Source organism: Pogona vitticeps, chromosome 11 (assembly GCF_051106095.1).
Source record: "Pogona vitticeps strain Pit_001003342236 chromosome 11, PviZW2.1, whole genome shotgun sequence".
NCBI lineage: Eukaryota > Metazoa > Chordata > Lepidosauria > Squamata > Agamidae > Pogona > Pogona vitticeps.
In genome coordinates this window covers 10,951,332-10,965,763 of record NC_135793.1, presented here as the reverse complement: position 1 = coordinate 10,965,763, position 14,432 = coordinate 10,951,332, and the positions used below count along the sequence as shown (strand labels likewise).

Here is a 14,432-nt window from a genome sequence, read left to right as displayed (position 1 = left end):
AGGGCATAACGTGGTCGGATGTATGCCATGTCCCTGGGCATGGGCAGTCCATGTGCTATTCAGCACGTGAGGCTTTCACCCCACACAGGGGCCAATGGGTTCCGCAGAAACCTAGGAGAAAATTATTCCTACATCTGGAATCAAGATGTAGCTGCACAAACCACATCAAAAGCAAGCAAATGTATCGGTACTTTGAAAACATTTTGGGATTGCAGGTCTCAGAATATGTGTCACGTGACCACAAAACATGAACATTCTATGATCTGCAGTTGCGGGATCACGCAGGCATATTTCACCAATGGGTCCATGGCTTGAGAGGATTTTTTTTTTAAATGGATGGATGTGTATTGCTGCTTTCACTGGGTTTTTAGTACTACTCGTGTTTCCCATTTTTGTATTTTCCATTTCTCAGAGTGACATTTGTTTTTTTCCCATTTAAAGATATCCTTATAATTCTTAGCTTTAAATATGGCCTTTTAATGATACAAACCACCCTTGTATACTTGTTCTTTTCAGCTTTAAATACTGTATTTCAATGTTGTAAGCTGTCTTGAGTCCTTTTTAAGGAGAAAGGTGGAGTAAAATTATTTTAAATAAATAATAAATAAAACAAGCCAGTTTCACCTCATGGCAAGCCTTTTGTAGATATTAAGTATTCAGAAGTGGCTTATGGGGGCCTGTTTTTTTGTGGGGGGGGAAGGCACCGTGGGACTGTGCAGCTTGCCCATGGCTACATAAGCTGGCTTTTTTTTACCTGGGAGTCACAGTGGGGAGATAAACTCTTGACCTCTGGCTCTGAAGCCGTCTATTCCATCCCATCGCTATACAGCTGTGGTTTATCCTGATGCAGCAAATTAAGGCAGATCAAAGGGGACATCTCGATACGGCTTCCTCTTCACATCTACGGTGTTGTCATGTAGCAAAGGATATGCTCAGTTGGTGAATGGGAGCAGCTGGGATATGGAAAGAGAGAGATAAAGCTGCCCTGCTGTTTGCAAGGAGGGAAATGACGGTAAAATATCCATCACCCCAGACAATATCTAAACAATGTCGGCCATATGCATAAGGAACCTATTACCTAATATGAGTCAATCACCGATAATGTCCTCAAACGTGCACTATCTGTGAAATGAATACTGAATGGCACATGTCCCAAACCGGTTGAGATAAATGAGCCCGTTGGCACAGCAGTCCAAACATGCAGGATGAATGAATTGTTTCATTTCATATGCCATTTGCTAATCCTTTGTAGAAGAGGCCAAATAGGTACCAGCGGGAGCTGTTTTGGGGAGGAGATAGTAACATCGCTCTTGGCACAAGCGGCGGCAAGCTTGGAAGTTTTCTTTAATTTGTCCTTTGTAACCCATTGCAGGGGCTTAATACTGCCAGGCTGACAATTTATCCACACAAGTCTTCATTCCTTTGACCTTATTCCCTCCCTAGTAGGACTAATTGGCAGAGCTTAAGTTATTCCAGTGATATTTTTTTGGCGGGTGACCAGCTTCTCTACAGAGTGCTGATACACCCCCTTATTAACAGCCTCTCCTCCCTCTGTGGGCACCTTGATCGGCAGCCAAGTTTTCCTTCAAGATCCCATGGCCTATATGACACAAAGCCTGCTTGGAGCTGTATTTTTTCACTTCCTCTGGTTCCCTCAACCTCTTGCCTGAACATTCAACAAATATAATTCATCATGTTCTCCGGCACCTTAAAAGCCATTTGGAAAACAGGCATGGCCTGCATAGCAGATTGCTGATGTTAGAGTATTTATTTATTTATTTATTTATTTATTTATTTATTTATTTATTTATTTATTTATTTATTTATTTATTTATATCCCGCCCATCTGGTCTGGTCGACCACTCTGGGCGGCTTCGAAAACATAAGAATTTTACAAACCGTCCATAACACATACAATAATAAAACAAATAATAAATGAAAGAAAAAAGAAAGAAAGAATTAAATATTGACAGGAGGGAAGGCCTGAACATACAATCATGTTTTTAGTTGACTCTTAAAAGTGCCCAGCATAGGGGCCGCACGAATAACCAGAGGAAGGTTATTCCAGAGGTGAGGAGCCACCGCCGAGAAGGCCCAGTTTCGTGTCCTTTCCCAAGAGTAAGGAGACATGAGTTCAAATTTCTACCCAGCTGAAGGTCACAAGTTAACATTCAACCAATCACATTCTCAACGTAGAGAAATAAAGGGGTGGATGAGTTTGTCAATTCCGGTTCATGTTATTTGCATAACCAAGATCTCTTTATCTGATTTCTTCATCATTATGTGAACATTTGTTCGGAAAAGAAGTACAAAAAGTTCCGTTTTTTGTGCATACTTCCCTGTGTGCATATTTATATGTCATTTCTCCTATTACACACATTCACATGCAGTTTTTATGTGGGACATTTTTAACAACTATTTCTTCCCAATTTATGCCTTCTTCTATGATCTTTTCCTTATTATACAAATTAATGAGACTGCACTACAAAATTTGGGTGTCTGCGGTTGGAAAGTTTAAAGGGGTTTATTCCCCTTATTGGGTCAGGATGGGAAAATAGGATCAGTTCTCCCTAAAATGAAAAGCAAAGACAATTCTCCCTGTCGGTACTAAAGATGGGCAAATCTGTGAGTTCTCACTTCAATTTTTAAATGATGTTTCATTTTTAAACCTCAAAAACTTTCCATCCTGAATATTGAAGACATTTTGAGAAATCCTTAAAAAAACAAATTGAAACAAAATTCTCCTTTATCTGCATGGCCCAAATTCAGTAGCTAACCATCGTTTTCAGCATGAAGATAACCATACTGTACCAGCCTCTCAAAAAAGTTGTTAAAGATAAGGCATTGCTAAGAAAAAAAAATAATGGTAATCGTTATTCAGTGTCACAGCCAGTTGCGGTTGAATAAACAGAGGTTCATTCAGATTTTTAAATGTTAAGCACTCCAAGCCCTTAGAAAACTGGTCAGCTCAGTGTTTTTTTTTAAAATAAAACATTTTATTTTATAAATAACTAATACAGTTGTGTTCAAAATTATTCAGCCCCCACTGAAATTGAATGTTTTGGCCATTTTGACATTGATTTTGATCATTCAGTCATCTTGCTTACATTTACATGAAAGAGGCACTTGTAGGTCAGAGAAATATAACCTTAAGTTTATAATGAAATAACCACAAATGTCTTTTCTGTGCTCACATCATTATTAGTTTTTATTCAACCCCCAAGTGACATTCAAACTTAGTACTTAGTACAACATCCTTTTACAGTTATAACAGCTTTTAAACGTGAAGCATAGCTTGACACAAGTGTCTTGCAGCGATCTACGGGTATCTTCGCCCATTCTTCATGGGCAAAAGCCTCCAGTTCAGTCAAATTCTTAGGCTTGCGCACTGCAACTGCTTTCTTTAAGTCCCACCAGAGGTTCTCAATCGGATTTAAGTCTGGTGATTGCGATGGCCACTCCAAAATGTTCCAGCCTTTCCTCTGCAACCATGCTCTAGTGGACTTGGAGGTATGCTTGGGATCATTGTCCTGTTGAAAGGTCCAACATCTCCCAAGCCTCAGGTGTGTGACGGACTACATCACATTTTCATCCAATATCTCCTGGTACTGAAGAGAATTCATGGTACCTTGTACACGCTGAAGCTTCCCTGTACCTGCAGAAGCAAAACAGCCCCAAAGCATTATTGACCCTCCGCCATGCTTCACAGTAGGCAAGGTGTTCTTTTCGTCATATGCCTTGTTCTTCCTCCTCCAAACATAGCGTTGATCCATGGGCCCAAACAGTTCTAATTTTGTTTCATCAGTCCACAGAACACTATCCCACAACTTTTGTGGTTTGCCCACATGACTTTTGGCATACTGCAGTCGACTCTTCTTATTCTTGGGAGACAGCAAGGGGGTGCGCCTGGGGGTTCTGGCATGGAGACCTTCATTACGCAGTGTGCGCCTTATTGTCTGAGCTGAAACTTCTATACCCACATCTGACAAATCTTTTTTCAGTTCCTCAGCAGTCACACGGGGACTTTTCACCACTCTACGCTTCAGGTAGCGCACAGCAGTCGAAGTCAGCATCTTCTTTCTTCCACGACCAGGTAGCATTTCAACAGTGCCCTTTGCCTTGAATTTGCGAATGATGCTTCCTATGGTGTCTCTTGGTATGTTTAACTTCTTTGCAATCTTCTTATAGCCATTGCCCTTCCTGTGAAGACAAATCACCTCTTCTCTTGTCTTCCTGGACCATTCTCTTGACTTCACCATGTTTGTAACCACACTAGCAAATGTCTAGAAGGAGCTGAGTATCACAGTCCTTTTAAAGCTGCCTAATTGGTGCTTATTATGCTTGATTGGTGCTCGGTGACATCCACAGGTGTTTTCAATACCTGTTCGAAAACACCTGAATGAACCTCTCTTCTTCAGAGTGGTAGTCTTTAAGGGGTTGAATAATTGTGGCAATGAAGAAACCACAAAAGAAACATTTACTACTGTATTACATAAACAATTGATGTTATTTTAGTTGCATTTGGTTCTTTAAAACGTCCTTGTAGGATTTCATTCTGAATACAATTCCAAATGCACACTATAGTCCCTAAACCCCTTTACAGCATTGAGGGCTGAATAATTTTGAACACAACTGTAAATGACTTTTGAGTACATCTCAATGCAAATATGAAGATTATGATATCAGTGATTTGTCATACATTCTTACTGCAAATCCCAAGTATGTTCATCTGATCCTCATCCCTGATCCCTTTCCATGTCACGAACCTGGTATAAAGACAAAATGAGGAAACCCACTATACCCTCCTTCCTGAACACTCTTGATAACTAACACATTTCATATAAATCCAAGTGCACATTGAAGCAAAACACCCAAATGTCACCACCCACATTCATGACTGCATTCACAAGTCATGATGTTGGGGTGTAGGTGAGATTTTGTCTAGGTTTTATGAGAGGACCTTTTTGAAGGAGAAGTTAGCTGAGCTCTCATGTAACTCTGGCAGCTACCATCTTTCTCCTCCACAATATTTCATTCTAAGGGGAATTATAGCGACCATGTTTGAGAATGGTGCAGGTATGGCAGCTGACACAAAAAATAATGATATCCCAAATGGAGCAATATTTTTTTTTCAAGGGGAGTTGCTATGCTCTCTGGAATGTCACTTAAAACACAATATAGTAGTCCCTCGACCTACGAATGACCGCACCTACAGACTTTTCGACGTACGGACAGCTCCAGCTGCAAAATTTTGGATTCAACTTGTGGCCGGAGCTTCGAGGTACGGGCCAAAAAAGGTAGGGGAAAAGGGTGGGAAATTCAAACCCTTGGTGGCAAAGAGGCTGCTTCTTTAGCTCTTTCACCCCAATGGTTTGGAAAAGGGAGGCTCAGCCTTCCGGGCTTCCACTGCTGCTGCTACTGCCACGAGGAGGTGAGCCGCCGGACCATCCCAGCTGGGCTTAGCCTTCTGGGCTTCCAGCACCATCGGGGCAGCCCTTTGGGAGAAGCCATGCAGGGGGGGGAGAAAGGCCAGATTGCCTCCCAACTTTCTCCCCCGCTGCCCGGCTTCTCTACTGCCGAAACCACCATCAGGGCAGCCCTTTGGGAGAACCCGGGCAGTGGGGAAGAAGGGCAGGAGCCAATCCGGCCTTTCTTCCCCACCGCCCAGCTTCTCCCAAAGCGCTGTGCCCAATGGTGGTTTCAGCAGCGGCGAAGCCGGGTGGTGGGGGAGAAAGGCCAGATCGACTCCTGCCTTTCTTCCCTGTCACCTGGCTTCTCCTGAAGGGCTTCCCCGATGGTGGTTTCAGCAGCGGCGAAGCCAGGTGATGGGGGAGAAAGGCGGTGGTGGAGGCCAGGCCCAGCAGCGGCAGTCACGAGGGTGCAGGTAAGGTACTGCTTTTTGCTTTTTTAAAACTTTTTTTTCTTTTGCAGGGTGGGATTGAGCTGGTAGGGCTATGTTTGTAGGGGTTTTTTGGGTTTTTTTTTTTCCAGCCCCAGGTGCTTGCACTGTTTTAGTTTTAGTTTTTTGGGGGGTATTTTTTTTTTCTTGGGCCGAAATGGATTAATGGTTTTTCAATGCATTTCTATGGAAAATGCATATTCGATCTACGGACTTTTTGACCTGCGGCCACCGTTCCAATACAGATTAAGTCTGTAGGTTGAGGGTCCACTCTATCCAGAGAGGAAGGGACACAGGGACCTCTGAATAAGCATATCAAGAATTTGAATGGAAGTGACAGAAGGTGTTTATGAAGGAAACTGCTAAAGGGGATTTGAACCCTTCTTGATCTGATTCTGATCCTCCCAGTTTCCCTTTCTCTAGCGAGTATTCATTCCTGGTTGAGAGAGTATTGATAAGGAGTGGAACCTTAGCTGACCAGCCCAAGTGGTTCTTCTGTTTAATCTCTGAGATTCTCAGTTCTGAAAACTAAACACACACACACACACACACACACACACACACACTCAAACACACACACACAAAAAACACAAACCAAGAACAATGAATGAAATCTGTTATTATTTCAAAAGCAAATGTATGACATTTCTCTTTCCATAACCTAGTTTGTGCAGGTATGCTTGTGTGTGAAAGCAGAATTCACTGACCATCAGAGAAATAAGCTGCCCAAGATGACATTATAAATTCTTTCAGTATATCTTCCAGTTTTCTTTTATGGTATCCAGCCTTTGGTGTGACATTTTAATGTGAGTAAAATACACTGTGGCCATCAAGTTGTTCTCACTGAGGTTTACAAAATAATAATAATATTAAAAAACCTTCCACAAACATAATAATATAAAAGGACCAAAAGAAATGCTAGAAGTCAAGCTGCTGTATAAGTGTTTTTTTTCTTCTGTCCTTTGTTCCATTTGCTTTGATTACATCTGCTTGTGTTTCGGAGGCTCTAAAAGAAAGCAGTGTTGCTGCTTTTGTTTGTGTCTTTGACAATGAATCCAAGAGCTCATTATTACAGTATTTCTGCCCCCACTGCTGATGAACTCTGGATGTATGCTGGAAAACACTGCTGGGTGAACTGTGCTTTCAAGCACAATAGCTCCCCAGCAATCCTATCATGCTGTGTAACTCCACAACAATATTAGCCAGACTTTGTCCCCTATAACTGTAATAAAATCTGTCTTTAAAAATGTGGTTCCTGGTTATTCATAAGCGTGAACGTTTTAAAAAACAAACAAACCAAAAACACTATTCTAACTCACTGACTGATGACTAGGACAAGCCGATACATGTTTCTTTTGAATGAAGCTTCAGTTAAATGGAGCCGATTCCCAGGCATTAGAGATGGGGATGACTCGCCATTTTTAGCAAGTCATCCTGCTTTGTGAGTCATCAAGAGTTGATGACTCACAAAGCACAGAGTTGCCCCCATGAACCAACAAAGCACCAATTTATTTGTTGATTTGTGTGTGTGGGGTGTTACTAAAAATAATCCTGACCCCCCCACTGCCCCATGCCACCACTGCACCCTCGCCACCCCCGCCGACACACCCCCACTGTAATTTCCACTGCCATCATCTCCAGCTGGCTTCTGCAGGCATGACCTATGCAAAAGGCAGCCTGGATTCCCTTAAGGCAGGCAGTGGCAGTGGCAATTATGATGGAGGTTGATGGCAGGGGTGGTGGTGGCGGCAGGGGGTGGAGTGGAGGTGGCAGCTAAGGTAGGGAGAGGAAGGGCTGGGGGATAGGCTGGGGGGTGAGTGTTGAGGGTTCGTTATTAGGGGCTTCTGTCACACTCAATAAAGTATGAGACAGTTTAAGTTCAACAACATGTTCTTCATTTATTAACGTCCCAACATTAACTGTAGCGTCCTTTTGAACAGGACTTAACATCTCTTGCTGTTGAAACCTTGACTGCAAGGGTGTCCAAACATTGTTAACAAACGGGTTTAGCTCGTCAAACTCCCACAGTCCAGATAAGACCTTCTCTATAACCAGGGTTTCACCTTCGTCTCCCTCCGTGGCTAGTAACGGAAGGGCCTCTTCATCTGCGCTCCAACCCCAGAGCGGGGAACCCCCTCTCAGACTGGCCAGCCACGGTCTGGGAAGACTCCCATCTTCTGGAGCTCGGAAAGACGCCATGTTTTCTTGGCCTCGATCTCTCGTGCTATCGCCTCACGTTCTTCTTGGAGACAGCGCCTCCACTCCTTCGCTTCCGTCTCTCCCCAATATGATGGACGGGGTTGCTGACCCTGGCGCCTTCGCCGCTCAGCCTCCTTTTGGGGAACCTTGCCTTGTTCCCATTTCCCTGTCCAGGGATCCTGGACCCAAAACTTTTCCCAACTGCCTGGGATCTTCTCCCTTATATCTCCTGCGCCCGCCTCCACCGAGCGTTCCCCTCTTCCCTCCAAAATCTCACTGGTTTGCACCGCCACACTTAACCTTTTTATCCCCAATACCAGATCCCTGGTATCCACCCCTTGATGTTTTTGTCCCTCTCTGTCTCTCAGTTCCTCCAACTCTTTAGTATCCACCTCCTTGCTTTCTTTTCTAGGTGGAGAAGGTGGAGGAGAGGTTTGAGTCCCCTTTGTGCGAGTAGGGAGCGACGGCACTCCTATAAATACTTCCTGGCCCTGTCCTGGGGTTTCACAGTGAGTGGCCGCCGATCATCTCGCTGATCAGCTGATTGGCAGGCTGGTAGGCAGAATGGGAAAGAGCCATAGGAATAGCCATAGGAAGAGAGAGGGAAGGCTAGCATTCCCTCTCTTCGTATAGGGGACAAATAAAAATGGGGAAATATTCATCCCTTCATAATCATCAGAGTCTGTGGAACCCACTAATATGAAGGGACGAATATTTAACAAATCAGTGATTTCTGATGAATATCGCAATCTGTTTTTTTAATTCATCTCCATGGTTACCAAACATGTATGCAAAAGATAGCAACTAGGGATGGGGTTTGGGATTTCTTGAACTACAGATCTCATAATTTCCCTTTCTTGGATCTCTACATGAAGTAAACATACCTTGAAGATACCTAAATTGGTTCAACTGGCAGGAAAGGCCTAACACGGAAGGCTTTGAAGTTACATGGGACTAGCTTCACCTAGCTTCCTGTCCATAAAGGAAGCTTCCAGCTAGCTCTGGGGCAAGAACAGGAAGCTTGGTTAGAGCTAGGCCTAGCTACGTCTTCCAGTTTAGACCTTTTCTTCCAACTGAGCAAATTTAGGTGTGTACAAGATTGTTGCAGAAAGGTAATTATGGGATATACAGTCCAATAAACCTGAAAATCTCGTATCTGATGACAACTTTAGATTGTAGGCTGACAGCGGTCCCTAGACATTTTCCAGACTCTGAGAATTCTTCGGAAAGCATACATTCTTGTTATTTAAAAATGATCCATACCTTCTACATTCACCTATACACTGGAACACACTTTTCCACCAGAGTTTGCTCTTTGTTTGTTACAGTATTCAGCTTTTTTTTATTAAAGTGCATCAAAGTCTATTTTGATTTTTGAAAAAGAATATTAGATATAGACTCAGACAAAGATTCTGGTGCAGCTTAAATAAGGCTGCAAAGTAACCTGGAAATTAGACAGAGCACACAAAATGATCTGAAATGCAAATAGATGGAGTTATCTCTCTCAACTATAATACACATTTATTTCCTTATATACACATTTTTATGGAACAGGCAGGCTACCGTCTTCAGCACTTTCACACACTGCTTTCCTTCATATACAGTACACATATTTTGAGTAAAGAAATCATTGTACATTACAAAATTTGGAAAAGTGTAACATCCAAAGTACAGTGATGTGTATTCTCAACTCTACTGTGTGGTCTGGAATTGTGATCTTCAACAAGGTATGCAGTAAAGAAGGTTAAAGAATTTTAAATATGGTTTTCTTCACAGGGTGTTGAGAATGTCATGGACTAAGAGAGTGATCAGTGAAAATATGCTATGGAATTGTACAAAGACCAGGAAAGCATAAAACACATAAAAAGAGAAAACTTCAATGACATAATGAGAAATGTAAAGGACAGATTTTTACAGCTGATGATTGGAGAGAAAATAAATTTAATCCTGTGCAGGAAGTAGAACTAGCTCAAAAACCTTGGCGACTCTTTGGGCTGCAATGCAATGTTGTTGTTTAGAGCTGCCTCTAACATTTTGTGGCTATTTAAAAACGGTTGGCACATCCGCCGTCTCTGAAACAGAATGCTTCCAAGTTATTTAAGCAGAAAGTTTCTGGGGTAGAGGTGGTGAATCAGATATATATGGATGAGTAAATGGGATGAGGAGACAGATGGTGATGCTAGCATCTCAAACACTATTCCAAACCCTCTGTACTTCATTTTCTTCAACATCAGAAATAAACATAAACTGATTACAAAGCTTTGCACAGAAGCTCACTGGATTCCAACACCTTTGTTGAAGGCTTCTGCATAATCTCTGAGCCCAAATTTCTTCTGAGACTCTGTTAAAACCGGAGGAGGACGAGGTTTCACTTTTCTTGGCTTTTATGAACAAATATATAAACCTTGTGTGCTATAAATTATACAGGCGAAAGAACTAAGGGCTTAGCTACACAAGCTGGTTCAAGTAGGCTGATATGGGCTAAATAGGTTCACTTAAAGTCAGGTAGAGCTTTGGGAATCCCACATGGTGTGATCTTTGATTCCTCATGGAATATGCACCTCGGGTGATCCTAGTTGGTCTGCCTCCTTAAAAGCCCTTTTGTGAGGTCCATCAGCACAAGCCACTGCAGTGAAATTGTCATCAACTGCCACAAGCCATCCTTAGAAATAGCATGAGCCCGGTTGCCAATGGGTTGAGGACAAAGCAATTTCCAAGGAGGCCAACAAGAAAGGAAAGAAAGAAGACAAGCAGGCGAGTACTCAAGCAGTTGTGCGTACTGCACTGGTGGTGACGGCAGCCAGAGAAAGGGGAGGGGATGAGGAAGCAGCAGCAATACCCAGTCCTCAGCACTGGATTCAGACTCTTGACCCAACTTTTAAGAAAAGTCAAAGAAAAGAAAGATTTCCCCCCTCCTTGCTCCCTCCTGTCTTCTGTTTCTTGGAGGAAGCTTTGAGTTTATTTAAAAAAACATTCTCTAAAGGCTACATGCATGTCAGTGTTGTCCTAATTCTTTTATTATTATTATTATTATTATTATTATTATTATTATTATTATTATTATTATTATTATTATTATTATTATTATTATTATTATTATTATTATTATTATTATTATTATTATTATTATTATTATTATTATTATTATTATCATCCTCCTTCTGAGGAGCTGAGGAAGAAAGGAAGTTTTTCATTTTCAACTTCCCCATAGCATTAGGTAGTTAGCACTAATGATATGTAGGGGGGTTTAAACCAGCTGGGAAATTAAAGCACAAAACTCGCTGTGGTTCAGTCCCAACAATTGCCCATGCTGGAAATGAACCAAAACCGAGAGAACACCTAAAAAGCAGTAGCTGTAGGGACCCAGAATGGTTTGGTAAAAATGCACTGGGGCTAGGCTTGTTCATTCTGGCAAATATGTCATCTGCAAAAGGAGCGAACCAGCTCATTCCCACAGCAGACCAAACAGTATACTAAATGCCTGTGTAGTTACCTCTAAGTGTACTTCCTTCCCTTCCCACCAAATACAAATACAAACACACACACACACACACACACACACAAAGAAGAACATAAACATGCTGCGAAACCATTTGAAGCAAAATGAATAGGAAACACCCCCATTCATATGTGAGAAATGAACAGGTACACCAGCAGAACACAAGCTTTAAATGCAAAGTCCGTCTTGCTGAATTCAAAAAGTACTTTTACAGAGAGGGAACAGGAGGTGGCAGAAGAACTGAAACTGAACCAGCTCAACTCTAAAGAACTTCACTGTGATTCCCCACTGCCATTTCTTATTTTATGGCTCCGTATATAAGAAGAGACTCACCAGACGAGATGAAGGAGCCTTCCAGTTCAAGAGTATGTCAAGTCAGGTCTGTGGGTGCATCACTGAAGGCTTCAGAAGTATTCATTCATCATACCCCCAAGACCCTCTCAGCCAATTTTAAGAGCTGTTATCTTCCTGTTCGTGAGGGCTTCCGGGAACAGGGCTTACCCATCAAACTTACCTATTTAAAAAAATTCAAAAACAAATGTGGGCACCCAACCAGAACTAAATGTATGTATGTATGTATGTATGTATGTATGTATGTATGTATGTACGTACGTACGTACGTACGTACGTACAGTGGTGCCTCGCATAACGTTTGCTTTGTTTAACGTTTTTTTCACTTAACGTTTATTTTTTCAGAGTCAGATTGTGCTTCATATAACGTTTTTCCCTATGGGCGATTTTCACATAGCGATTTTGGGACCCTGCTTCGCTTAACGTTTTTGGTTTTAGGTCCCCCGCTTCACTTAACGATGTTCATTTTTTCAATTACAAAAGTGTCTTAACATGTTGAAAAACGGTTTTAAATGCTTGGAATCGTTAGTGCACCTTCTAAAATGTGTGCATACTTAATTTGGCGTTGATCTGACTTTTCGTTAATTTTTTGTGAATTTTTTTCTCCCCTATAGGAAACAATGGAGCTGTCAGATTTTGACAGCTGTCAAAAGTTGGGGGGAAAAATTCAGCATAAATTAACGAAAAGTCAGATCAAAGCCAAATTAACTTTTGCATCCGTTTTAGAGGGTGCAGAAGCTAATCCAAGCATTTAAAACCATTTTTGACCCTTTTATGACACACTTAAATTTGCAAAAATTGACTTCGCAAAGCCATTGAAATGTATTGAGTCGGCTTCAATACATTCCAATGGAGGAAACATTGTATCGTTTAACAATGTTTCCTATGGGTTTTTTCGCTTAAGGACGCCAATCTGTGCCTATTGGAACAGATTAACCGGTTTCCAATGCATTCCTATGGGAAATGGTGTTTCGCATAAAGTTTTTTTCGCATAAGGGTGTGGTTTTTTTGAACCAATTAAAAACGTTATGCGAGGCACCACTGTATGTATGTATGTATGTATGTATGTATGTATGTATGTATGTATGTATGTATGTATGTATGTATGTATGTATGTATGTATGTATGTATGTATGTACGTATGTACGTATGTATGTATGTATGTATGTATGTATGTATGTATGTATGTGTGTGTGTGTGTGTGTGTGTATGTATGTATGTATGTATGTATGTATGTATGTATGTATGTATGTATGTATGTATGTATGTATGTATGTATGTATGTATGTATGTATGTATGTATGTGTTCCTTCATTCGTTTCTTCAAATTGTATACCACCCCATAGTGCTTACAGCACTCTCTGGGTAGTTTACAACATAATTAAGCAAATAACACATTTCCTCCCAGCAAGCTGGGTACTCATTTTGCTCACCTCAGAAGGATGGAAGGCTGAGTCAACCCTGAGCTGAGTGAACCCGTCAGGATCAGTTTGGATATGAGCAGAGACTTGACAGCAGTATGTGATTTAACTACTGTGCCAGGGGACACCTTTCCTGTTTGTTCAAGTTCTGCATATTTTCTGCCATTTCTATGTCTGCTATGGTACATGCTGGGGGTGAAAATTTGCCTCCCACTGACCTCTACAAAATCACTCATCCTAGGATTAGTTCAACATCTTGTTTCATACAGTGGAGCAATCAGGAAGTCTCGTATAGTGGGATTTTATTCTTCAGGAAGTTCAAAAGACAGCATGAAAGCAATGGCCTTCCTGATGGTTGGCCAGCCCCAGCGGGTGGCATTCAGCAGCATCCTGACCACAGCCGGCTTGTCCCTAGTGCAGGGGGTGCTTCACCCCAAAATTGTGGGCTTAGGCACCTTCCCATCATGCTCCATGAGCCGCCCCATGGCCACACCGTTGGGTTCCTTTCTTACCTTCAGCTGAGAAAAAGTTTTACTTATCTTTTCCCCAAGTCTCACTTAGCTAATTTTTAGACGAGTATTTCATGATAGATTCACTTTTGGGTGAAATGCAGTCATCTACAATGTGTATCTTCCATCTCTTTTCTCACTCTTTGTAGCTTCTAATTATTTTTATACTTCTACATAGCACTGAATTTGAATTAATAACCCCATCCCCAGCTGAAATCCTGTTGGCATAATGTACACCAAGTAAAGCTGATCACTTGAAGAGAAGCCACTGAAACAATAGCTTTTGTGTGTGTGTGTGGGGGGGAATTAAACATTTCTGTTCCCAAAGCTACTAAGGCTCCCAAGTAATTTTTCTTTCATGCCTGAGAAATCACTGTTCTTAATTACATCATAAGCCTTATGTGGTGTAAATTACACCAACAGAATTTCAGCCAGCATTTCTTTATTTCATCGAAATACCGTATTTTTCGCTCCATAAGACACACCTTTCCATAAGACGCACCATTTTTTAGGAGAAGGAAACAGGAAAATATAATCTGTTTTCTTCACTCCAT

At 41.6% G+C, this 14,432-nt stretch overlaps 1 long non-coding RNA gene across 1 annotated transcript in view; it reads right to left on the bottom strand.

The window, feature by feature from the left end:
• LOC140702270 (uncharacterized) overlaps window positions 1–14,432 on the bottom strand; it is a 67,938-nt gene that overhangs the window by 50,244 nt on the left and 3,262 nt on the right. The window contains exon 2 of the long non-coding RNA XR_012081381.2: window positions 11,931–12,111. This is a non-coding gene — a long non-coding RNA (uncharacterized LOC140702270). The remainder of the gene's footprint in view (window positions 1–11,930; window positions 12,112–14,432) is intronic.